This window comes from Micromys minutus (assembly GCF_963924665.1).
Source record: "Micromys minutus genome assembly, chromosome: 7".
In the NCBI taxonomy this organism is placed as follows: domain Eukaryota; kingdom Metazoa; phylum Chordata; class Mammalia; order Rodentia; family Muridae; genus Micromys; species Micromys minutus.
The window spans coordinates 3,205,076-3,230,150 of NC_137976.1; the positions used below are offsets into that span (position 1 = coordinate 3,205,076).

Here is a 25,075-nt window from a genome sequence, read left to right on the forward strand (position 1 = left end):
TTTAAGCTTTACAGGTGTGTGTGTGTGTGTGTGTGTGTGTGTGTGTGTGTGTGTGTGTGTGTGTGTGTGTGTGTTGTTTAGAACATCCAGAGAGGGCAGGTAACTGGTGAGGGACCAGGGAGAAGGAGGTTATCTTCCAAGGAAGGGGAAATTACAGCCTAATGTCATAAAAGAGGCAAACTAGACTAGGAAGATTAAATGGCGATGAGGGTGGCAAAGCAGGGTTAAGGAGGGACTGTGGAGACGGACAGCTAACACCAAAGGCCTTTTTAAAAAGCGATATAAAAACTACCCTAGAAGCTTCCTAAAAATAAAATAAAATATATGAAAAGAATTTAAATGGAGTTACCATTTAACAGGGAAAGGCAACTAACTACACATCATACACTTCCTCAGTACCTAGTATGTATGGGTTGTTAAATCATTGGTCAAAGAGGTCTCAGGCATCACTCCAAACACTACAAGCTACTGCCATGCTACTGATTGCCATCCACAACATGAGCGTAAAGCCTTATTGGGAAAGACACCATTTATTACGTCATTCGACATGGAGAAAACAACCTGGTACCCAACTAGAAGCTTCTTCAGCCCTTCTAACTATCATCAATCGTACTGCAAGGTGCTATGCACACTGCTGGAAGAAAAAAGTAGCCATGAATCTCACCCAGCTATAAGTCCTGCAACCAAGCTGCCTACAAAATATGCAGGTGCAATGTTACAGGAGCAACCAACCACTTTCTGATTGGATTTAAGGCTCATTCCAGGAGATGAAGTCTAAACCTGACACCATTAATGAGGCCAAGAACATGAGACTAGACAGACCACGAGTCCTAGGAGAAAATATAGCACTAGTCTACTAAATGAACCTAGCTATAAAACAATCCCTACTGACATATTACTATACCCATTATTACTGCATTGTTTAGCCCTCATCAGAGAAACACCTTCTTACAGTAAATCTTAAGTAACACAGACAGTCAGAGACCTTGGAGCATTCAGCCCTAACCTTGAAGCTGTTTTTGAGAAGGCAGAAATATTGTAAGAGCCAGAGGTGATGGATAAGGCCAAGGAAACAACCTTACCAGACAGCAGGACGAATGTGCCCATATGAATTCAGAGACTGTGATAGCATGCATACAAAAGACCTCAGCAAGAGAGCAAGTGTGCACAGTTCCACCTCTAACCAAGAAGCTACTTACAAGTGAGAGAAGAACTCAAGTTTTCTCCAGTGGGTGATGTTGGCTGTATCAACCATACTTCAGAGTAGGCCTCGTGCTTAGCAGCCACTGGCTAATACAACAGACTCATGGTTCTCTGTGTTCTTCTTTGTTGTTGTTGCTATGACTGAGTGCTTTCTGGTTTGTAGGGTTTGTTTTGCTTTTTATTGGGGGGAGCTCTTTAGAATTTTGTGTGGTTCTGAGAGTATGAAGTTGAGTAGATAGGAAGGTAGAGAGGATCTGAGAGAACATGGGAGAGGAAAAAGAATATGATCAAAATATATTGCTTGAAAAAATGTAAATGTAATATAAAAAATGGAGTCAAAAAGATGTCAATGGGATTGGGGTTAACTGGCCAAGAGATCGGTGTCAGCTGAACCAAGTTATTTTACATACTCAAAGAAACAAACTAAGAAACTTAGAGGAAAACATGATTTTTGTTGTTGGTGGTGGTGTTCTGAGTTTTTGTTTTTATTGTTGTCTTGAGACAGGATCTCACTATATAAACCACACTGGTAGATAAAGAGGCCTTAGAGACCTGAGAGGCATCAAATGTTTACAAACACACGTAAATTAAAACTGAAAATAAAGGGACAGACAAATCTCAAATTATAGCCATACCCATACCCATACCCATCACTAACATACAGTTCAAACCAGAGATACAGTGTATCCCTTGGAAGGCCCGAGATTGAGCAGCACTGCCAAGTGCTCAGAACCCAGAGGGGCAGCGGCCACTGCCCCAGTGCACCAGATGTGCTAAGGAAACGGCAACCTCAACTCTTCCCATCCACCAAGGGAGGAAAAGACACTGGTAGATACTCCCATTTCAGAGACTGACACCCTGTTGTGACCTCTGTGGGAATGAGAAACATACATAGTACACAAACATATACTCAGGCAAAATACTCACACACATAGATAAAATAAATATAAAAGGGGGAAAAAGGGTTCTTCAGTCTAAAGAAAAAAAAGCAAATTATATGGAAATTCAAATCTACACTAAAAAACAGGAAAGGGTATTTTCATAAATGATTATTGTCCCGTTAATTTCATTAAGAAACAACTGACAGTTTAATAACACAGGCCTAAGACAGAATCCAGGAAGAACAGCAGCTGAAGCTTTGGTGTATAATACAAACAGGAGGAAGAAGCAGAAACCCCAGCAAACACAAGGAAGGGCAAAGACCAGACACCACCACTCAACGGTCATTACACATGTCAAGTGCAAGGATTGTGTGAAACACGACTTTGAACAATACTGACTCTAAATATTTAAAGGCAGGTGTGAACACCCTCAAAACACAGAGGGACCTTCAGAAACTCGGCAATCACATACAAGAGGACACAAATTCTCCATCACAAAGTCAAGGTAGCAGACAATCCAACATACTGCATGCTTAGGGGATGGACATGTACCTCAGCCTTAGGTCACTAGCTTAAGAAACTAGAATTCACTGATGTGAAAACTTCAAAACATGTATTAGGTAGGATGCTCAGATAAAATAATGCACACATAACAGCAAAAGCCCTGCTCCACTGGAGCCTTGCATTCCATGTGTGTCCATCTTTCTTCTTGTTAAATGTTTTGAGAAAGGGTCTTATTTTTACCCTGGATACCTGGAACTAAAGGAAGCCTTTACCTTGTAAAGTCAATCCTCCTGCCTCCAGAGTGTTGAATTCTGGGAGTATATTCCACCTCCACCACACTCAGCTTTCGAGTGTGTAGATCGCCAACACTAAGAAACATACAAATTTATACCTTCTTAAAACAAGCTAACAGCCCACACCAAAATTAACTATATAAATACAGCACAGTAAGAACACAATGGTAACCTATTTTCACCTTCAATGCAAACACAAATCTTCAGGAAAACCATGATCATACACTTCTCACTACTCTCTACAATCCTTTTTCAGTCATTCTAAGACTCTTAAACAGGTTCCAGCATTTGTACTATCTCCCTAAATTTAGACTCATTTTTACAGGTGTTAACCCCTGAATAGACTCATTTTAATAATTACCTGGTATAAAAGTATCAGTCATCCTAAGCCAGCTCTGAAAGAACTAACTTCCATCACTTACAGAAAGAAGTTCAATTCAATGCTATAGAAGACATCTTACAGATTGAAAACTGCCTCCCAGTTTAGATTCCAAATTTGGATCATCAAGCTAACACTGAAAAGTTATAAGATATATTACCCAAAAAGTTAGTTTCAAATGTAATCTTCTTACTCTTTCAAATCATCTACAAGAGTCTCTAAGAACGTTTCTATCCTAAACTCTGGAACCTAGAAACTGTAGCTGATTTGGGAAACAGCTCTTGTAGATGTAGCTAAGTGACAAGTGACAGATCTTAAGAAGCACACTGTCCACAAGTCCACAACTGTCAGTGTCCTAAACACCATAACATGTGTCCCCTAAGACAGAAGCAGCAGACATGACATCGACAGAAAGGGAGGTAATGTGACCTCAGAAGGAGATGTCAGAGTGATGCAGCCACAAGCCAAGGGAGGCCAGCTAGTAGCCACCAGCTAGACTAAAAGGTCAGAATTCTTCCCACAGCTTCCCAAGAGAACACAGCCCTGGCCCTGTAGCCTCCTTGATGACAGTTTAGTGGTTGTCCTTTTGGATGGCTGAACTCCAGAGCTATCATGACACATTTATGTTGCTTAAGGTCATGAAGTTCTTACAGTGGCCACAAGAAACTAAAACAAGGAGCTAAGAAAAACATTTCAAATCCTCAGACAATATATTTATTCTAGAAGTGCATCCCTAGGAGACACTCCAAGTGCATGCTTTTGCAGATCTAGGGGCTCTTCAGTCTTAGGTGACACCAGCACTTTAGGTCTGGCTCATTTAGAATAACTTCCAATCAGAGGACTGTCTAGTAAGCCCTGCCATCTTTATGAAGACATGCATATAAGCTCTACCACCACTGTGCTTACTGAAGTTCAACACCAGTGTGACCCATCTCAACAGGATCGGTCACAAAGTTCCCACATGTTCCATTACAAGCAGCCAATGTGAGAATGGCACATCAGTCAGCAGCAGGGAGGGCAACCTGTCTCCTGTAAACACTCCTCACTACCAATGGCTGCAGGGCTTTCCACACTGCTCTTCCCTTGCCTGAGCCTCGGCTCGATAATGAACCCAGGGATCTCTATCCTTCATGTCACAATGGGTTAGCAGCAATCCTGTCTCTGTCAAAACCAGAACAAACACTGTACTGACAAGGCAGAGTCCAATGAGGCTTTGGAAGCTGTCTCACCAAGAAAAGCCATCTACTTTAAATACCTACAAACAATCCAGATTTGGCTCCACAATTTAAAAATGCTTCTTTCCAGTTCTCACAATCCCATATTGTATCCACTAATCCGTCCTGACTCTTCCTGCCCCAGGACTGCTGAGACAAGGTCGGCAAACACCAAGACCCACTTGCATAATCTGCACCCAATCTCATACTCTCGACAAGACCACCTCACATGATCTCTTTCTGATTACAGGAGAAAGGAAATCTTAAGACTTACAATACCTTGATTTCTAAGTCCCCTGTAGTACACTGCGACTTCCTTACAGACAGGCAACATCTTGCTCAACTTGGCCTTGCCAAAGTCCAAAGCTCAGACTCTACCATGCATACTACATTCACGGTATATTGAACTCAAGGAATTGAGCTGTCACCTACTATCCTACAAACTATGCAAAATCCAAAGTATTCATGATTTATTTTCAAGAGCAGTTAAACTGAAAGGTTAACACTTTGAGTCCTACTCAAATATGCAAACATCTAGATGTCTATGCCTCCCAGTTTATTTCCTGGGCAAACCATCTTAATACCAGGCAGACAATTGTACAATGCTATCTATAGCGTCTACACTACTTTTTAGTTTACAAACAACTCCAAATACAAACCATTTTCATCCTCTCTCATCCTATGAGGTAAAGAAGCGCTTTCCTATGAGGCAAATGACACACCAACTTTCTAAGGAAGTGGTTCCCACACTGACAGCTCCATTGGAATCACCCTGAGGGGCTTGTTAAAAATTCAGATTCTGAGACAGAACCATCACAGTCTCCTGAGGGCATAGCCTGAGCCTACTTGCTGAACAAGATCCCTAGGCAATCTTGACACAAGGCCAAAGTGGGAATTTATGACAAGAACCCAGAGTCCAAGAGCCTGGGTGATATTCAGGAAGGTTTTCTGGGCTGGCTCCTAGATGGAGGACCTCCACCGCAGAGATACTAAATGGGTATCTAAGTACAAACAAGGTTGCAACAACTCTTCCTGAGACAAAGAAACAGGTTTGGTTAGGCTGTATACTTCTAATTAACTTCAAACATCTTTCATTACATTATCCTTAGTAATTTTATTCACTACTTGCCAAAATAATTTACTCTGTGTAAAATACATGACTGATTAAAGTGGGGCTGGTGAGACGGCTCAGCTTGTTGAGAGCACTTGCTTCTCTTACAGAGGAGCCAGGTTCAAGTCCCAGAACCCACATGGCAGCTCACAATCATCCATAATTCCAATTCCAGGGGATCTAATGCCTTCTGACTTCTACAAGCATCCAACACATACATACATACAAACAAGCAAAACACTAATACACATGAAATAAACTTTTTTTTAAAAAAAGCCCCATCCTCCCAAAATTTTCTGAAAAATATAGAGATACTGGTTGACTTGTTTGACTTCTGTGGCCAAACACTTTACTGATAAATTTCCCATCCTCTATGCAGGTGATATGAACATATATCTTAACTCCCATAACAGAAAATGAAAAGTGCCCATCTAAAGCCTCAGGACAGAGTGGACCCATCCCCGCCCCGTCCCTACATTTTCCTATACAGAGCACCTTCCCCATCAGGATGAGAGCAAAGCAGAACAGAAAATGAGTAAGCCACCCAGCAGCACCTTGAGACTACCGCTGCCTTCAAGCACCTGTTACAGTGTGTGGCCGTTAGCCCTATACACTACTGTTAAGATGCCAACTGCAACTAACTCCCTTCACAAAGGCACCTCTAACGCAGTACAAATTTTGAGAATAAAATTCTGGGCACCAGAAAATGGTCAGAAGATTGTAAGCCAGATGTTTATACACAAGAATATGGAAGGACCTGGGAGACTTAAAGCACAGCAGGAAGCAGGAGCCACTAGACCCTACTCTTAACTGTCTGCTCCTTTCCTCTGCCCTCAGCGTGTTATGCTATAACTAACTAGATCCTGAAATTATAGGTATTTTGGCAGTTTTCTTATAGAAGATAACAGGTTAAAAAAATCAGTCTTCTACTGAGCAGTGCTGGTGCACGCCTTCAATCCCAGCACTTGGGAGGCAGAGGCAGGTGGGTGGTTTGTGGCCAGTCTGATGTACAGACTGAGTTCCAGGACAGTCAGTACTACACAGAAAAACCCTGTCTGGGGAGGAAAAAATACTCTTGTACTTCTGTCTTTGCACCAGTGCCTACCAACTCCTGGGGAAGCATTTCTATTTGTATCCAGCTCAAAGCACAGAAATAAGCCAACATGCCAGATGTCAATAGCCATCCTAACCCTTCTTCCTACAGGATTGGGGCACTGGGCTGTCTTCCACCCTTTCCTCCATCAACCTGTACCATGAAAGAGCAGACACAGAACTGGTTTACTCCTTGGAAGAGACAGCCATGGCTGGAGGACAACCTGGAGATGAATGTGTCTCTGAGGAGAATCTCTCGGGTCTTCCATGAAGCAGCAGTGTCTTGGTTCACTGTTTAGAATTGGACATGTGCACAATTTGAGTTTCAATTATAGAGTCAGTCTTAAGACTGTCTAGCCCTTCTTTTCCTGTACAAAGCACAGCCACAGGTTACTGTGGGAATATCTGAGGTGCTTCCTGGATTGTAACATGATCCAAGAGGTGGTTTATTTGACAAACTACACAGCCTGGCTTTTCTCTCATAATATGGTACTCTGGCATGTAAGATGGAACTGAGGAGCCCAGTGAAACACCCATCATCACTTCTGGCCCTGTCCTATGTGCTTATGAACCCTATCAACGTTAAATATATAACTTAATTGGTTTTGAAAATTACATTGATTATATAGTGCTTTCAATATACTTACAGCTAAAAGCTGATATATACAATTATATCATTATATAATGAAATCCTGAACAGGCCAACACAAACTGTCACCTTCTGTAATGGCAGAGGATGTCCACTGGCTCAAGTCAACAACTACTGCAGAGTCCAACTTGCAGGGTCTCGTCCCTGAGGCTGATCTGACCCAAGACTAGAGAAGATGGAAGTGGCATGCTTCCAGGAAAGCTCCAGCATGGCTGGCAGCTCTGTCTAACCTCTGGAAAGCAGTCATTCCCTAAGAAGCCCAACTATCCCAACGTATGAGAAAGTCTAAGACAGTGAGGGCAAAGGTAATGTGGAAGGTGATGACCCACCAGACAAGTAAAGGCTGAGTCAACTTAGACTGCACAGTGAAAGCAGATACCATTTGGAACAGAACCCATCCTGTCTAGACTTGAACACTCAGTGGACAAGCAGTGCTATTGCTATATGCCACCTCAACTGTGTACAGGAACTCAGAGTTTCCTATACTAATAAACGGCGGGGGGAGGGTTACAATAAATCTGACTGTAAATGTTTTAACAGTGACACTCTTCCTTTTCTGAAATGTCATTTTGAATTGAAAACAAAGAGGTGAACCTCGCCTTCTCACACTTTCTTCAGTATGTCAACAGATACTCACTTGTATCAAACAGTTAATACTGAGAAAGGGAGTCAAGACCCCAGATTAAAGACAGAGGTAGAGAGAGATCCAGCATCTCGTCCTTCTGTCAGAGGCCATTTTGGAAGCAGAGCCTACATCATCACTGAACAATGAACCTGCTGTGACTAATCTCTGCTCCTTCATCCAGCCCACACCACCTTCATTACAGCAGCATGCACTAAGGTGTCTTCTCCAAAATTTATGTCAGAACTTAACAGTATTAGTAGCTGGGACTGTGCTGGAGCAAAGTGTCAGTGATTGTGAGTATTTGTTGCTCCTCCAGAAGACCTGAGTGTGATTCCTGGCACCTACATCGAGTGATCCAGATCTAGCACCCCCTTCTAGAATCTGAAGGTTTTGCACTCACATCTGCACATGCATGCAGGAACACACATAACTTGTTTTTTTTTTTTTTTTTAAACATTAAAGGAAACAGATGTGGCTTGTTGGAAAGTGGCAAGATGTTTGGATTTAAATAACCTGCCTGCCCTGCCATTTGAGACAAGAGGCAGGCAGACATGCTAGGAAAGAGGACAAGCTTTCAGCATGCACTGACTGCTGGTGACTGGCTCCTCATCTCTGACTCAATGGCCATGCAACACACCATGTTAATACCTCACCTAGTCTGGTAAGTACTGTCAAAGCAGCACACTCCGACTAAGAAAGGCCCAAACACCATCAGCAACTTTAAAAGTATGCGTAATAAAATGAGAACAGATAGAAACTAAGGAAACAGCAGGAAGGATGGCCTTCCTCCTGCCCAGTCAGAGACTAAAGATGGCACCTGAGTAACTAAGGCAGCTCTCCCTCACACCCACTCCATCAAGGTTGAAATAGAAGCATTTTAATGCTGGCTCCAAAGGAACATGATTTTCTGCTTTATTCCCAACCTGAGCCTACTAAAATTAAGCCTAACAGAGGCACACAGACACACTTAAGTCTAACCGTCATATCAACGGCTATGCAACCTTGGGCCAATTTGCTCAACAGAATTTATGAAAGATGAATAATGGCTGGCAGAGCTGTGCTGCAGTTAAATGAGATAGTACATTGGAGATGATAATGAGCAACACAAAGTTTGAGTAGCACTGTATCAGACAATGTAGCACTGTTTGTTTAATGCTATAAGCATCTCCTACATGCCAGTGCTATGCTCCATAGACAATCCAAAAGCACAGACAGCATGCTCAAGGGAAAGCTAAGACTAAAGAACAGGACAGGCTAGCACATGAGAAAATTAAACTAGTCAGAATAGCTATGGAATAAAGGCAGTAAGGCAGGGACAGAAAATAACCTAGAAAGACAAGTTAGAATCAGTTATGAACAGAATCTGAATATTTTAAAAATAAAAGTGTTAGGGGCTGGAGAGATGGCTCAGCGGTTAAGAGCACTGACTGTTCTTCCAGAGGTCTCAAGTTTAATTCCCAGCAACCACATGGTAGCTCACAACCATCTGTAATGGGATCAGATGCCCTCTTCTGGTGTGTCTGAAGACAGCTACAGTGTACTCACATACATTAAATAAATAAATCTAAATAAATAAAAGTGTTTTTCATTCCATGTAGTAAGAACCATGAAGCCCTATAGACTGCAGAGAACGAGAACGTACTCCACACATTAGGGAACACAAAGGGACATCAACACAAAACAAAACAAACGCACTGAGCTCGTCCTGGCCACCAACCTGCAACACAGCGATCACAAGTAAAATCTGCTTAAGGGACTTTTTAGAATACTACAAGAAACAAGGCAGTGACCACTGACAAGAGTATGAAAAAGGCCTGCCAGACAGTGTCTGTAAGTTTCTAGCATCTTACTTTAGAGGTACTGACTTCTCTAGAATCCAGAGCATCACACAGTAGCAGTAAGTATTCTCTCCAAGAAATAATGTATTAACATAGCCTTACAATTCATCAGCCAACATTTAAGAAGTCAGAATTCTATACACCAGTACTTAGACCTTGAAAGCACACACCACAAGCTTGATCTAACAAAAGATGGAACCATAAAATTGTGACATTTTTAAGAATTGGAAAAAAAAAAAAAAAAAAGATGGGACTCACAAATAAACACATCTACAAACGTCAGGGACTGAGCATGAAGTAACAACAGGGAAACACTGGATGCAGAGAGGGAAGATGTCAGGGAGCCAGAAAAGACTCAGCATCACACCAAGGCCTGAAGAGGCCTCTCACTCATCTGCATCCACCTTACAAGGGCACAGAGCAGGACGGCAATACCTCAGACTGTAAGTCCAAGCACGGAGTGTGCATGTAGCTGGAGAAGACAGGGCTGGGACTCAAAGCCAAGACTGAAGGCCAGAGCACAGATGTCCTTTTTGCCTCCTCCCCACACCCCTGTGAGACTGCACTGGTTCCCATGACCCTCTCTCAGTGCTCACCCCACCTGCTGGTTCTCCTTGAACGTGAACAAGACCAGGGGCTTGAGTTTATCTAAGAAAATACAGATGTCACTTCCAAGGTTTTAAGATATGACTGTCAACTGTAAAGTGAGGATCCTACTCTGGCCTTGATAGAGTAAATAGCTAAGTTGGAAAGAACTATATGGTAGGATTTGAAGACAGATATTATCAAATGGCAGAAGGAAACTAAAGCTGCCAGTCTTCAGACTGCCAGCAACATCGTGCTTTGTAAGAGGTCTTCCCCAATCAAATCTAGCACACCTTACGACTCCACAATAGAGGACTCAGCTAAAACACACCCGGGAACCTGACCTAGAAGCTGAAGTAATGACTCCCCATTTTACCCTAACCCTGCTAACTCTGTAAGGGTACTGTTACATGGCAAAAGAAATCTATTGTCTGTTGCATATTAAGGTTGGTTCCTTCTGCCATCCCTGCTGCTACTGGGAAGTTTATTTTCAACTATTCTGCAAATCAAGGAAAACAACTAACTTCAGGTTGTAGTCACAATAATTATTTTTAAAACAGGCTCTCACACTGTAGCCCTGACTATTCTTGAACCTCTACCTCCCATAGGGTTGTCCTACTTAGCTAGCCCAGTATAGGGTCAGCTAGGAACTAACTCTGGCCTTCACTAGCCCAAAAGTAAGTTACTAATAGAAAACCTGTACAGGTGCATAGTCAAGTACAGGTACAGTTAGGCTGACCAAATTCAAACCACAGATCCTGTTTAATGAAGAAAACACAAGACTCAACAACGGCCCCTTGTCCTGACACCAGTGAAAACAGAGTGAACACAACAACTGGAATCTCTCACTGCTGCCTCCAGGATAGATCCACTACCAACTAAACACGACTCTACAGTGTGCCTGAGCCCTGAAGCAGCCAGCACAGGCCAGATGGGGATCGTAGTGACCAAGTGCACAGATGAGAGAAAACAGGGCTCTGCTTCCCAGCAGTACCATTCAGGGAAGAGTTCCTGCACTCTCCTGGGTGGTGAGAGAATCTGATGAACTGACCACAGGGCTCTAGGCCTGACCAGTAAGCTTCTCTGTTCCTTAGGTTAATGGGCTACAGGCTGGCCGCCCTCCCTCAAAATGCTGAGCTGGTCTTTTTACCTGGTAGCAGTATGTGGGCCTAGCATGAGAATGTGGAACAAGTTTAATTCCCTGCATCCTATTCGCTTAACTTATAAAACACAAATAATATTAGCAGGGTACAATACCTAATAATAATAATAAATACCTGACCAATGGCTTGCCTAATGCAGAGTACTGACTCATAGTGGTTACTGCCACTACTAAATAGTGAAAACTCAGTTCACATGGGCCATTCTTGAAAAAGAAAAAATCATCTGACAGATGAAAGTAGCAACAGCAGCCTGTGGCCCCTGCATCTGAGAGACTGAGAAGGACCCTCAGGTCAAGGCCAGCCCAATCTATCATGAATTCTAAGGCAGCTCAAACTGCCAATACATTGAAAGCTTTACTAACAGGTGTGTTTCTTACCTTGGTACTGTACCCACGCCATCCCCGTCCTGATCCACACCTTGCCAGAGAGTAAAAAATATAAAGTGTTACCACCAAAGCTAAGCCTAAGAACTAATACACAGACCATTTGTAAAAGGTGTAACCCATATTTTTCTACATTTTTCTCTAGTAGACTCTAACAACATAGTAAAGTTCCATGAGGGGGAAGGACCAGTTACATCAATCTGATCCATGACTTTGTCCCAAGAAGCCAGCAAGGGGCCAGGCACAGGAAGGAAGGACATCTTCAACAAGTTACCCAAATGCTTTTCCAAATACTGACTATGGAAGCTCTTCACTAAGAAAAGTCATAAAATTGCACCAAGAATAAAAAACTGACACGCTGTTCTTTTGGGGGCTGGAGAGATGACTCAGTGGTTAAGAGCACTGACTGCTCTTCCAGAGGTCCCGAGTTCAATTCACAGCAACCACATGATGGCTCACAACCATCTGTAATAGTGTGTCTGACAGCTACAGTGTGCTCACATACATAAAGCCCTCCTCCTAAGCTTACAGAGAACTGCTGCGGCCCAGGCGGCAGTGGCTGGGCACAGCTTTAACCCCAGCCAGAACTTAGGAGGCAGAAGCAGGCGGATCTCCCTGAGTTTGAGGTAATATGGTCTACAGAGCAAGTTCCAGGACAGCCAGAGCCACACATACACACACACACACACACACACACACACACACACACACACACAAATCTTGTCTCGAAAAAAAACTAAAAACAAAACAAAAAAAATTTTTTTTGTTGCACCTGGCAAGACTCCCAGCTTCACTAGTTTCTAACCATGGTTACAAGATTCACTTTTTAGAAACCTGTTCATACAATAACTTGGCCTCACTCTTGTTCTGTCATCCAAACAACTGAAAGTGGAAATCCCACCGAAAGGCACCCATACCCTGTCACTTTCCAAAGCTAGACTTATTTTAAATGTGCACATGAGACCTACTACAAAGCTGGATCTAAGTTCTAGCTGAATGAATGTTGCTGTTGGCTAGGAGTGAGGAATGAAGGCCTTGCCATCCAAGCTGATTCCTGTCAGATTTTAAACTGCCCTGGTAAAACAGGCAGGGCGTGCAGCTCTGGAGTGCACATCTCTGGAGGTTGAGGCAGGAACACAGCCTGACACCAGCCTGGGTAGTTTGGTAAGAACCTGTCTCAGTAGGCATTTATAAGCATTAATTACAAATAAGTCATTTTCTTCCTCCTATGCAAAGCACTTGGGCTCCAACCATTTTTGTGGCTTTTGGGTTTGTTTCTTTTGGTTTGGTTTTTGGTTTTTTGAGACAGTTTCTCTGTGTAGCCCTGGCTGTCCTGGAACTCACTATGTGGACTAGACTGGCCTCGCACTCAGATATGTGCCTACCTGTGCCTCTCTCTGCCTCTCTATCTCTGAGCCTCTGTGCCCCCTCTGTCCCTCCTGGGATTAAAAGCATGCGCCACCACTTCCCAGTGCTTTTAGCTTGAGTTAGTTCTCACCCTGTAGCCCAGAACTCACTATGAAGCGTCAACTCACTAGTCCTGCCTCAGAACTGGTCTGTGCGCTGACACAACCAATCCCAGCTGCATCTGCTTCTACCAAGTTGAGCCTCAGCCCTTTTCTAGGCTTCAAATCTCCTGCCCTACTCTTTCTTCCACATGCAAATGTCCTTGGGACTAATTAAAGAAAAAAGTTAAGATGATTGGTTCATTCAACAAACATTTATTCCGTGCTTACACTGTACTAGGTACCTGGAATGCCTGATTGCAAACTACTGAAGGCAAAAAAAAAAAAAAAAAAAAAAAAAAAACCACACACACCTCAGTTGATTTCTATAGAGGATTAATCAAATGGAACTAAAAAGTTGGCTAATTTTTTTTAAAGTATTATGAACAAAGAACAAACATGCAATTTTACAAACTAAGAGTAACTTGGGGGGCGGGAAAGCTTCCCCAACAAAGGGATTTCTCAGCTAAAACTGAATGAGAAACAAGGTATAACAACAGGTATAAAAGTGCAAAGATGTCACTTTTGTGATGCAGAGACCTGAGGGGTCAGTCAGTCACCTGGGACAGGACACTCAGGCAAGGACACAGGTTCTATAAAGTCACAACGCCATTAAGGAAGGATTTGATTTGGGGTTTGTTTTTGGGGGAAGGTGTTTTTGCTTTGGGAGGAGTTTAGGTTTCCTTTTTGGTTTACTTATGTAAACTTTTTCTTTTAGGTTTACTCTTTTAGGTTTACTTTTGTGTTGTTTTTCTGAGACAAAAGTCTCACTGAGTGAGTAGCTCACGCACCCTCCAGTCCTGCTTTATGCCCAGGCGCACCTACCTGAATGCTAAGAGTTTGACCTTCGCACCCAGGCAAGAAAAGAGAAAGTAGGTGTGGTGGCACACACCCATAAAGCCCGGGCTGTAGAGGCAGAGGCAGGCAGATTTATCTCTAGGGACTCATGGGCCAGCCACACTAATTCTAACTAATCAGTGAACTCTGCATGGGGAAAGAGACTGTCTCAATAGAGAAAGTGGGTGGATCCTAAGAAAAGTTTCCAAAGGCTTCCACAAGCTGAGTACCACAACCTCTGGCCAGAAGTTTTTTGGGTTTTTTTTTTTTTTTTTAAACGGCAGAAAGTGTTGCTTCTCAAGACATCCCTCTCCATCGCTGCCCTCTCAAGCTGAACCTCTAGTCCCTCACGTCTAATAGGCCTTCATCCTTGACAGGCAACAGGCCTTTCTTTTCCAAACTACCTGCCATGAATCCTAAACCCTCCCTTTCTTTCTCCCGTCTGTACCTAACTGTGTTGTTGCTGAGCAACTACCAGCCGGTTCCCAGGAACTCACCTAGACTCAGCAGCATTAACTATGCTATAGGATCACTGTAAGAGAATGTACAAAACCAGAGTACACTCAGTGAGACCCTACTGATTTTCTTATCCGCACTGTTTTGACGAACTTTCAGAATATTTTCTATCACTAGAGGAATTACCATCGATGAGGAATGTGTGTGATATAAAGATAAAGCCCAAAAAAAAAACAAAAACAAAAAACAAAAAAAAAAAAAAAAAAAAAAACCACTGTAATGACAGTTTTGAAGAAAAAAATATCAAACCACAGAGACTGGAGCCCTGTTTATATCTAAATATAGTTTAGCTCAAAATTAACTGTCAAGAGGACTCTAAGATATTTTTTGACCTTCAAAAATATTTTTACAATCATGAAGCCACAGATCCTATGTCCTCTTAAATAAGAACTTAGTTTATGGCTATTATAGACTACTATACACTTAATCCTACCCAGGAAACTGTAAAATATTTTTCCCACCAGAACATTCCATAATGGCAAAGGCAACAGTGCCTCTTGCTTTAGAGTTGATTTCCAGGCTCCAGTTACATGTTTGGCACTCTTTGGTGCTCAATAAAGAGTTCTAATCAGCATGGTGGTGCACACTTTTAATCACAGTGCTCAAGAGGCAGAGGTAGGCAACTCTGAGTGAGTTCAAGGTCAGTCTGGTCTACATAGTGAGTTCCAAGCCAGCCATGTGTGTATATATATGTACATATGTGTATGTCTGTATTCATATATATCCATACACACACACACACACACACACACACACACACACACACACACACACACACACCGCTACCACCACAGTTTCAAAAATCTCTTTCCCACCACCCCACTTTCTCATCCTTGGTGATACTGCAAACTGCTCCCCCACTACCACCATAAAGAAAGATACAGAGTACTAATTGAATCTTTGGTGTCCTCTAGTACGAAGGAAGGAGTCTCAGCTGTCACACTAAAACCACTGTACTGAGAGCTACGCATCCCTCCCCACAGCACCCCTCCCAGTAGCCTGGGTTAATCCCATTCTTCACCTCCAGAACCCCTGCCACATTGCTCTGTGAGTCCAGACATGCATTTTTCTATCTACTAAAAATGTCTGAGCCCTTCTCCTGCCTGGTGTCTTCTACCTTGTCCTCCACAGCCTCTCACATGCCCCACCAGCCTACCAAGTCCTCCTCACTGCACCAGTCACAACTCTCATTCCTTTAGCCAGCTCTTCCTCCCCATCATCGGTGTGTCCGGGTTCCCTAGCCTGTCCTCTCTAAAGCCACACCATATCTGACCAAGGGAACCCGGTCTACCTCTCACTCAAGCCTCCCACTGTTTCACCTCTCTGTGCTCAACTCCCACCAGTTCTCCACATGGCCACACTTCTCAGGTCACAGGCTTGCCTGTGCTCTTCCTTAAACACATCTCTAGAAAGCAGTCAGATCCCCTCCCCCTTTACAATCAACAGGGACCACCACTCACATCTCATACAGAGGACATGTCGATGTTTTCTCAACTGAGAAAAAAGGAAGACCCTGTATATTCTTAAAATTTATCAAAGCATCACATTTTCCACAGAATAAAGGTAAACCAGAAAATAATCAACTCTGTCTTTAACCAAAGAATAAATACTTTGTTATTTAAACCAGGATGGAGTCCTCGCCTGAAATCCTAACATTCAGGAGGCTGACGCAAGGGTATCTCAGGTGGGCTGGGATCCTAATGATATTGGGAGAGGGAGTAGATAGAGTACAATTCAAGATGTTCAAATTCAGCCTTCAGTTGTAATTGAACAAAAGCAAATGCAAACAAAATGTTAAGTATGTAAAACTTAAAAATAAACACAAAAGCCAGGAGTGGTGACATAGGCCTTTAATCCTAGCACTGGGAGGCAGAGGTGGGCAGATCTGAGTTTGAAGCCAGCCTGGTCTCAAAATGAGTACCAGGATAGCCAAGGCAAAGGGCTGTTACATAGAGAAACCCCACCTCAAAAAAAAAACAAAAAATAAAAAGGGAAATGCACTCTTCAGACACTGATTGTAAACACATAAACTGGTTTTACATTTTAAAAGTCAATTTGGCAGTATACATTCAAATGTGCTTATAGCTGGGATATAGTCTTCCTTATAAATAGGTATCCTACAGCCAGTGCTCAGAGCTTACAGTCTCATGTACATAAGAGCATCACTGTTTAAAATGGTTAAGTATAAAAACAATTTTAATATCCCTTCCTGAGAACCAAATAAACCAAAGAATATGTAGAAAACAAAACAGTTCCCAAGAAAAAGGAAAGCAAAAACAAGCAAACAACAGAACGAAGCCTGACAAGAGCTGGGAACAGAACTGAGTTGGTAGTGAACTTGCCTCTACCCCATGAATCCTCAGAGTAACTCTAACATGCCATAAAGTGAGTATGGTGACACATGCCTAGAACAATACTCAGGGCTGAGGCAGGAGGATAAGGAGTTCAGGATAGCCTGGGCTACATGACATCCATCCCTTCAAGGTACTGCTCCTCCAGAGGAACCCAGTTCAGTCCCCTGCATCCATCTGGGTGTTCGTAACTGCCCATAAGCTCTCTAGGGGATCCAACACACTCTTCTGGCACCCAAGACACACAAATGTGACATAAGATCATGTGGACACATAAATACTCTAATATTTTAAAGAAGCTAGAATACATGTTAATCCTAACACCCCGAGGCAGAGGTAGGCAGATCTTGGTGAGTGAGTTCAAGGCCAAACTGGTCTACACAGTGAGTTCCAGGACAGCCAGACAAACACAGAGACCTCTTCATCGAAACGAAACAACAAACAAAAACTTACAACAGAAAAACCACACACAGGTATGGTAGCTCAGTCCTGTAACACCAGCACCTGAGAGAATGCAGGACTGTTTCGAGTTTGAAGCCAAGATGAGCTGTGTAATGAATTACAGACCAGCGAAGACTACAAAGAGAGCCAGTCACCAAAATAAATAAATAAAGCCAGCCCAAGTGACACAGGCCTATAACCCCAGCTACTTCTGAGGCTGAAGCAAGAAGATCTGCACTCAAGGCCTGCATGGAACAGAGTGAAGCCAAGGCTAGCAACCACACACTAGTTAGTCCTGGCTCAGAGTAAGAGAAAGGACTGGACAGTGTAGCTCCGTGGTGCAGCAGTGGCCTACAGCAGGTGATACCCTTGGTGCAGGGTTCAGTCACACTCAAGCACATGCACAATACATACACATATATGCACACAAGAGGAGAGACAGACTGACCTGACAGTTGATAAGCGTAAAGTTTAAGTCAAAAAGCTATTATGTTTAGTATATCTCTGCCTCTTAAATGTATAGACACTGTATACACACACAAATATATACAGCTATAAACCTTAGAAACAAAACTAGGAATGTTGCCAAGTGTGCACCATACCTTGGATCTGATTCCTCAGTGGGAGGGTCATGTAGATCTAAATGTGCATGAACACACAGACATGTCTGGGCCCATGGGAATGGGGATGTGACACCATTCCCCAGCAGCTCGCTTTTATAGCTCTCTTGCTGATCTTTAAAGCCCAGAGTTGCCTGTGTGATCAGAAGTAGATTAAATGTGTGCTATGTTGCTACAGTAGAAACCCTCCACACTGGGAAGACATGAAGGAGACAGGGTTCTCCCTGTCTGGGACATGGAATGACCCCCCAAGAGTGTTACCACACTCCAGCAACTAGAAGACACCAACCTTAACCCCAGAGCAGGCTCTCCTAATCTTACCCATGACAATCCTTCCCATCATGTCTCCTCAGGAAAAAACATGTGTCACTCTCCCTCCATCTCAACCATCACCTGTTAGCACAGGTGCTGACCTCTGACTCCTACATGACAGCCAGAGGGATGAGAAAAACAGCGTCAACCTGATAACAGGAAAGGATATTCCTCTAAGCCTATTTTCATTTTAAATTAGAGACGCTAATGGAGTGAGTTCCAACAAGCAAAGGCTGTAAGCAGCCAGATAAGAAGCAAAGTAATAATTCGGGGACACAAGCTTTGTGTCCATCTAATCATGCCAAGGTCTCACCAACCCTTCCACCCAGGCACCACCCACCAGTCTTGTGACTAAACATACCTTATAAAAACCTCAATTCTTACCTTTAAATATTCCTGACTTATGTGGACTATTTTTCTGTGGGGCTAAAAGGAAAATAATCATACCAAGCATTCCCTAGGAATGAGCTCCTTGCATGAAAAGCACTGTGTCTGACAGCAACCCCTTAAATGTGGATGCACCATAAAGCCTTGTCCTCTATTCCGTCTACAAAGAACAAACCAGCCTGTTCAAGTACAATTCAGGCACCCTGTTTCTCTGTACTCCTCCTCTGTAAGGCGGAATGAATCAAGTCCCTCAGAGCTTTTCTCAGATGTCTGTGCTGCATCAGGATGACTTGGAGAGATCATCCCAAAACTATACAAAAATGTCTGAGCTTGGGAATCCCAAAAACCTGACAAGTTCTCCAGAATAGAGCAGGTCAGTTGTCTTCCCCAGTCCTACAAGCTCTGCTAACTGCTAAAGAGAAGGCTGGGCCTTCCCTTCCATCACAGCCATGACTCCAGGGAGGAGGCATCAGGTAATGACTGCCTCCTCAGTCACTGCTATCTTCCCCACAGCACTAGACTGAAAGCCCCAAGACCCAAGGGTTGCTCTGGTGGTCAATGTTAGTCTAGTATTACCTGTTGTGGTCACAAGCAGGTCCAGACTACTAAGGGTAAATCCAAAAGTTTACATTTTACAATTTATATGATATAATCACAACTATAAAAAATGTTTCTACCAGAAAACAGTGTCAATAAAATATTAGCCCCCAAATATCTTCACTACAAAAAAAGTACTAATTCATTCCTCTCACCAGAATACAGACATATATATATATATATATAGATAAATAGATATATCTCAGACCCAACAATATATCTGAGTAATCTGAGTTTGCAAACTATAGCACTAAAGCTTAATGACCAATAACTGAACATCGACTGTTCAATAAACTTCAGAGATTTTCAGAGATTTCCTTCAAAATATTTAGAAGTGAACAAGCAATATTTAATTTTCCTTTATTCTGCCTGTCTATAGAAGCAAATTCTCAGCCAAATAAACAGCCATCCTCCCAAAAAACAAAGATCCCAGCCTCCAGTGCAGCTAAGTATGGTCACATGATTACGTCTAATGAACAGCACGTGGGGGAGGGGAAGACCCTGCTGTCCAATGGACAATCTATAGAAAGGAGACAGACATTAAAGGAGTAAGTGAATATAAATCAGCATGACTCATTCTACAGCAATCAGCAATAAAGGTTGTGAAAGAAAGGAGAAGTCCTGCATGGTTCTAGTGGGGGAGGCTGTAGGAGAACACTTACTTCCTGTGTGTAAAGTCCTAGATTTAACTTTCAGCACAGCTAACAGGAAGTGGGGGACAGGGAGTGGGGACAGGAAAGGCATCCCTGAGGCAGTGATGCAGAGAAAGGAAAGTGTGTGTCTGAAAAGGGTCTGAACAGGAGAAGCGTGCATTAGGCCATCTGCACAGGAACATGACAGCTGCCACCCTCCTGTCACAGGGGAAGATACCCATGCTAAGATCTGGGTACTGAAATCACTCCCTATGAGGACTTGACTCCTTGGAACTGGATATCAGGAAGCTCTGGGAGAGATGCCAGTGTCAACAGCCTACCCAGACACACTCAAGACACAACCTGAGACATAAATCCCATTAAATATTTCTAAATAAAAATCAGCTGATCATTCAAATTTTGTTTTGTTATTTAAACTTAAAAAAAAGAGGAGGAACAAAAAAAAGTTAGAAGTTGTTTGACTCTGAAGATATTTAAAGAAGAGTTGATGCCTTCTAAAAGCTGGTTTCATACCAGGTCAAACCACCACAGCAGGCTCCTAAGAAGCAAACTGTCTCAATTGTGAGATTTCAATTTTGTATGATAAAATGACCCCTCATTGAGACATGACTTTTACATGACTACTATATATTACACACACACACACACACACACACACACACACCCCTTAGTCAAAAAGTATTCTTTATCAAAATGTAGCTTATTAACAATAACATACATTTAAAAACATCATCCTTGAGAAAAGTGGTATCTGTTGAGAACTAACTGGCAGGAGTCCACCATGGCCCCTTGTCAACACAGGCTGCCTTGGTAGAAGAACCACAGCAGTTTAGATGTCCAAGAGTAAGGTTTCATTCTCAACCAAGAACTGTAACTTATTACAGAATTCTCAAAAGAGAACTCCAAACCAAAATAAAACCTTAAAAAGCGTAACTGTTTAATACAATGTACTACCAAATCATTTTTCTATATTAAATGAAACTAAACTGTAAAAGCTACTTGCCTGCATTATCTTTATCTTATATAAAGGTTTATCTAACATAAACCTTTATTTTACTTATGTGAAGCCTGCATCCAATTCTCACATATCCAACAAGACTTTACTCTTCAGCTCTACATTATGAACTTGACATGAAGGATAATTTCAAAAGATTCCTTCATTTAGGAACAACTTTAAGTAACAAAGTAATTTAATAATTTTTCCAAGTAATTAAACACCAATTTCAACCCCCATATTTTATAATCCCAACCTGTGGAAGCATTGGGTTATGAAGTACCACAGACTGTCTTGCCATCTCACATGGCAATGGATAGGACAGCGCAGGGTCCCAGCCCCTAGAAGACACACCACTCCATACACTAAACTCTGCCTCTACCACTGTGACAGGTGAACTGTGAAGTTACAGGTGAGCCTGTTATGTCCAAGCAAGAGAGCTGTTCCTAAAATGAAAGTAGACAAGTACGAATGGAGAAAACCCACCAAAACACTCAACACAAAGTAGAGTGTTAGGGCCAAGTTACTGTTTAGAAATACCACAGAATTATTAAGACTAATAGCTCCAAGTGCAGAGCCAAGTTCCTGACAGACTTTCTGGAAACCCATGGTATTTGCTGGGCTTGAGGACTAAGCTCCTTCTTGAGAGGTGGAAGAGAAGTAGAGGAAAGGATATGGCTGGCAGATGTGAACAAGAGGAAAATGACAAATTAACATGCATCTGATCACAAGCAGTAAGAGATTCACAAATTAAGCCCTCTCTCTATAAGTCTTATTATGTATAATGTCCTGCAGTACAAAATAGTTCTTGGTCATCCAAAATTCTATACAAAATTTCTTTCAGGAACAGACATTTGCCAATCATACACTCTGTAACATCTCTGTGCTATTTGAATTTCTGTGCTATTAAAAACTGTTTAAAGTAATACCCAAAGTAAACAAACACACACAGTACTTTTTTGACAGTTACATAACACCCATGATGGGTTCATGCCTTGTCTGTAAGGGAGTCTGAGCTTTACCCTCAGTCACTGCACTGCACAAACTTGAGCCCCTGCGCTCACCACTGCCACTCCCATCTGAGTCACAAGCACAGGAATCCAGCCATGAAGACAACTCGGTGAGAGAGCAGAACTCTAGAGAATTCTCTAGCCGAGGGTCTTTTTTACTATCCATGCTCTCTTGAATGTTTTTTTTCCCAACCCCTTGCACCTAGCAACCGCTGAGGTTAAATTTTGAACAGATCACACACCAGAGTGTCTTCAAGGAGCTCCGCTGGATCATTCAATTCCCTTCCACCCTATTCCTTCAAAGGCAACAATGTCTTCAACATCCTCCAGGCATACACACTGTGTCCTTGCCTTACTGTCACAGGGGCAACCCTTCTAGAATTCCTGAGCTTATGCCTCTCCGAGGTTAAAGAGAAACTTTGTGGCCATTTTTACAGAGAACTTGGTGTAGGTGCTGACAGGAGGTCTGAAGTCTGGACAGTACCACAGACACCACGCCATGCTGGGGCAGAGGCTCAGAAGGGCAGAGCTCTTAGGTAACACATGTACCCTAGAAAACCATATAACCAAATAAACCTTCTTAACCATTATTCCTCTGAAACCTTGACAAGTGAAATTTGAGCTCCTGTCTTCCACTTAGTCTATCTAAAAATGTAATTCTTTAAGACAATTTTAAAAAAGTAACAAAGAGTAAGGTAATTCCACTACATCATTAATATCAGTACCTAATAGTTATTCTTAATGTGCAAAGTACAAAGTGTCAAAATAGAAATGTAAGTATTTTAAGAAAAAAAATAACTTCACACCAAACTTTATGACTTATCAATACGCAAAAACAACTCTACACTTTAACAGTTCAATGCAAAGAACAAAATGCACCAGTGGTTTCAATCCTTCCCCTCAAAAGCAGACTAGTTTGCTTGGGGGCGGGGGGTGACAAGTTTCATTACAAGGGCTCATCTAAGCTGTACTTCTGCAAACCCTAAATTAACTCCACCAAAAACCTGTACCCAAACAGTCTCTAGGTTACAGCCCTGAGTCATCACACAGTACTTAATAATAAGTTAAGAGCTGATGATCAGAAACCCAGGCTAACAACAGACATAGGCCTCCTGAAGTCCTGGCTGTATGACCTTGGACTAGTCACTGCCCACCTCTAGGCTCAGTCTGCTCATCTGTAAAATGGGTAACATTTCCTTGTGGAAGGTTATACGAGGGAATAGATAAAACTGTAGTTTAAAAGGCCTGGCATAATCTGTGAGTGTGAAAACAGTTACAAGGTATATTTTCTGGGGATTTGGCAAAATTCAAAAAGCAAATGATGCTGCACCTCAACCACAGGAGTCACATAATCTAGGGCTAGGCAAAGACAAGACAAGTCATTGGAGTCACTGACTCACGAATTTTGCCATTTTTAACTATTTCAGGGTAGGGAGGAGCCTCTAGCTAAGTGCTGATATTCAGCAGCTCTGGGGCCTCTGGAGCCTGAGTGGGTCTGCGCCTATAAATAGATGTTGAAGTTTTGTGGCGATACACACGTCTCCATTCCAATTCCTGTCTCTGTCTCCTCCCGCTGCTAAGCAGGTCACCCCGGCCTCTCCGAGGGTGCCCCGGGTCGCCCGCGCTGGCCGCCTGACTTCCAAGCACACCGGGTCCCCAGGCCCGAGCGCGGGCCCACTGGGCCTCGCAGGCGGCAGGCTGCCGACCTTCGCCGGCCCGGCCCGGCGGGGCCCTGCGTCCTAGCCTCCCGGCCGCCAGCCCCATTTTCTGAACCCGTGCATTGTCCTTGCCCAGAACCCCGGCGCTCCGCACGCCGGTGGGGACCGAGAGGAGGGACGAGGGAGGAGCTGGGGGCAGAGGATGAGGAGGAAGAGGAGGAGGAGGAGAAGGAGGAGGACAGCCTCCTCCCCTGCGCCCGGGCGGCCAGTGGAGGTCTGGCGCCGGCCGGGCCCGAGGCAGCGGGTCCCACCCGCCGCAACTTTCCTCGGGGACGCGGCCTTCTTCCCCGGGCCCCGGGCCGCCCGCCCGCTCCTAAGATGGCAGGTCCCTCCCTCCCTCCGCTGGAGGCCTGGCGAGCCCGGCTCGCAGGCCCCGGGAAGCCGCGCGCAGGGCCGCGCCGCGCCGGGCGGGGCGGACACTCACCGGGACGATGGCGGGGCGCTCGCGCCGCTCCCTCCGGTGAGTCTCAGCCTCGAGCTCCCGCGCCGCGCTCCCGCCGCGGCCTCCGCAGCCAGCGCCGCCCCGGCCGCCTCTCTCCGCCCCCGGCGTCCCGGCTCCGCGCCGCAGCCGCGCTGGCTCAGGGTCCGTCGGGCTGGCGGGGCCGGCGGGCGCCCGCGGCCGGGGAGGCGACAGCCCCTCCCCGGCAAATACCGCAGTCCCCGGGCCCCCGAGTGCCGGCGGCGGGGCCCGGCCGGGCCCGGTGCGGAGGGCGGCGGCGAGGCCGGGCGCCGAGCGGCGGCCGCTGCCGGCCGCTTCTTCCCGACGAGGATTTTGTAAATCTCACAAAATGGCGCGCGCTCCGAAGCTGCGCAGCGAGCAGCGCCGGGGCCCGAGCGGCGGCGGCGGCGGCGGCTCCGCCAGGAGAGCCCGGACCGCCCGCCCCCGATCCCGCACAGACACTCGCGCACACTCACCGCGCGCACACTCGCCCTCGCACACGCTCCCTCACACTCACACCGGTCCCGCCCGCTCGCCGGCGGCGGCGGCGGCGGCGGCAGCGGCACCAACAGCAGCAGCAGGAACAGCAGCACAAGCGGCGGCGGCGGTGGCGCCCGCACCCCCGCTCGGGGAGTCCGCTCTCTCAGCCCAACCTGGGCCGCGATCGGCAGCAGCGACGGCAGCAGTCTCCCCGGATCCCCCCGCCGCGGTTGCCGCCGCCACCCCCGCCTCACTCCAATGGGGCTTTTTATTATTATTCGGGCGGGAAGCGAAA

At 44.4% G+C, this 25,075-nt stretch overlaps 1 protein-coding gene across 4 annotated transcripts in view; it reads right to left on the minus strand.

Annotated features, from left to right (window-relative positions):
- Positions 1-24,420, minus strand: part of DYRK1A (dual specificity tyrosine phosphorylation regulated kinase 1A) — a 111,494-nt gene extending 87,074 nt beyond the window's left edge. For 3 of the 4 annotated variants that reach the window (XM_080918852.1, XM_080918854.1, XM_080918851.1), the window contains exon 1: positions 24,286-24,333. The gene's annotated coding sequence lies outside the window, so the exon portion shown is untranslated. Of the gene's footprint in view, positions 1-24,285 lie in introns of all 4 variants that reach the window. The other variant, XM_080918853.1, reaches the window with a different exon arrangement.
- Positions 24,421-25,075: the final 655 nt, after the last annotated feature.